Source organism: Bufo bufo, chromosome 2, assembly GCF_905171765.1.
Source record: "Bufo bufo chromosome 2, aBufBuf1.1, whole genome shotgun sequence".
NCBI lineage: Eukaryota > Metazoa > Chordata > Amphibia > Anura > Bufonidae > Bufo > Bufo bufo.
This window is the reverse complement of record NC_053390.1, coordinates 203,662,311-203,665,014: the sequence shown is the minus strand read 5'-3', so window position 1 is coordinate 203,665,014 and position 2,704 is coordinate 203,662,311.

Below are 2,704 nucleotides of genomic sequence, written 5' to 3'. Positions count from 1 at the left end.
AAGAGACGGAGGAGAGGCGATTTAGTACTATCAGTCCCTGCCCCACTCTATTTTATTATCTATTATGTTTTATTGACAATATTCACCTGGTATTTTAATATACATTTTTGATATACATTTTTTATCCATTCGTATTTTATGCATATTGTATTTGTCAGCGGCCAGTATATATATTTTTTACACATTTCTTCTCTCCATGTATATTATATTATCTTGAAAGAAACGATTTATTGGACCACTAAACAGTTGACCAAATAATAAATAGCGTTTTTTCCATATATGAGTGCCAATCCTATTTTTAAAACGGAGTTTGCAAAATGATTGGGGAAACTTGCTGCACCTACATCCCAGATAACACTGGCCCCAAAGGGAAGGTAACTGAAGCAATAAACAAGCTTACTAACCTCTCAGAGGAATTAAAACGTAACTCAGGGATAACAGACCCATGGGATGAGTACTTTGGATGGTTCAAAAATTGGAAATCCTTCCTCACCCAGATAGGTATGGTGATAGTCTTGATGCTAGTATTAATGTCAGTAGTGTTATGTTGCATTGTACCCTGTGTCCGAAAAATATGTGAAAAAATTGTGATTTTAACTACTGAACAGTCCATCATGCTGCTATATGGTGAAGAAGAAATGGAAACCAAAGAATTCAACACAAGTTCCCCCACCAATTACGATGACGTACCGAGATAGGAAAAGATGAATCCCAGGGTGCTATCATAAGTCCGATTAACCGGGAGTCAACCCAAAAGGGGTAGGTTGTCTCCACTGTGGGTGAAGACAATTGCAAATGGTATTCCCAGGGGTTCACTAGCCAGGGAAAGTTCTACAATCAAGAATCCAAGGGGGGACTGTTATGGAATATAATGGACACTTGCTTGGTGTCTGTCCGAGAGACAACCCCCAGTATGCATTCTATGATTAAACTATTTGCAGCAAAGACTTGAAACTGTCAGGAATTCCTCTAAGTCTATCATACATATGCCTTAGGCTACATGCACCCAACCGTGCTGTTTTTTGCGGTCCGCAAACCGCGGATCCGCTAAAAACGGAAGCCGCCCGTGTGCCTTCCGCAATTTGCGGAACGGAACGAGTGGCCCATTGTAGACATGCCTATTCTTGTCCGCAAAACGGACAAGAATAGGACATGCTATTTTTTTTTGCGGGTCCACGGAACTGTGCAACTGATGCGGACAGCACACGGAGCGCTGTCTACATCTTTTGCGGCCCTATTGAAGTGAATGGGTCCGCATCCGAGCCGCAAAAACGGACCAAAACAACGGTCGTGTGCATGAGGCCTTAAACTTATTTCCTGTTTACATTCCTTCTTGCTAAAAGTCCAATCATGTGAGCCCACTCCTCCCACTAATATGGAGGGTATATAATGTGAAGCCCCCACCTAATAAATTAGAGTTATGCTTTGACCTTATATAGATTGTCAGTGTTATTTCTCTCGCCGTGCATGCACGTATCTATCTATCTAATTTGGAGCAGTGTATCAACCTACCTGACCATTGATCAGAACCAGAACACACACCCATTAATGTCTAAACCACTGGCAACAAAAGTGACTACACCCCTAAGTGAAAATGGCCAAATTGTGCCCAATGTGTCAGTATTTTGTGTGGCCATGATTATTTTCCAGCACTGCCTTAACTTTTTTGGGTATGGAGTTCACTAGACTAATTTTTTCAGCAATCTAATTATAGACTTATAATTTCTGGACATTGCGCATAGCTATCCTATTAGCAACCACCCTTTACAAGGACTATCAAGTGTGCGGTGTGCTGCTATACAAAGTATTCGCGGATCAAGATACTTGCTACATGAGATACTAACTAGCTAATATCCATCCTTGGTTACATTTATTGCCGATATAGCATTGATGTACTGTGATTATCTAATACTATTGAAGCGACTTTTTAGATAGGAATACCTTATGAAATTCACTTTGTAGGAGGTGTTACACCATAGGAAGTTTTTTAGGAGATATTACACCATAGGAGGATTGCCATCTGAGTGAGCAGAGACCGTTTTCACTATTGTCTCCTTGAGATCAATATATTGTGAGACGTAGTAGAGACGATTGGTGTCATCGGTCCCTGTTCAAATCTCTCTATTGTATTTATTTTTATCTATTTTTAATACTACATGTATAATATGTTTTAGTATATTTGGTACCTTTTTTACATTATTTGCCAGAGATCAGTGTTCCATTATTTATATATTTTTATTTTGTAAGAAGTAACACATTGGACAGACTGATAAATAATAAAGTGTTTTTCCATATATGAGTGCCAATCCTATATTTTAATCATTTTTTATACTGTGTATGCTTTTATGTTTTGTTTTTTTTACAAAAAATCACTGCTTATTTATTAATTGAAGAACAGCGCTCCTGTGATATACTGCTTTTTTCTTAGGCTAAATCTACTATATTGTGGGGATCCTAGCTGGATCGCCAACAGAAAGAGTATAGCAGTTTAACTTTACTCCCTTCAGCCACCTCCTGATAATCACTATGCAAACTGTCATACTACATGCTTGAATCCATTGCCCTCTGTTAACCACCTCAGCCCCCAGTGCTTAAACACCCTGAAAGACCAGGCCACTTTTTACACTTCTGACCTACCCTACTTTCACCGTTTATTGCTCGGTCATGCAACTTACCACCCAAATGAATTTTACCTCCTTTTCTT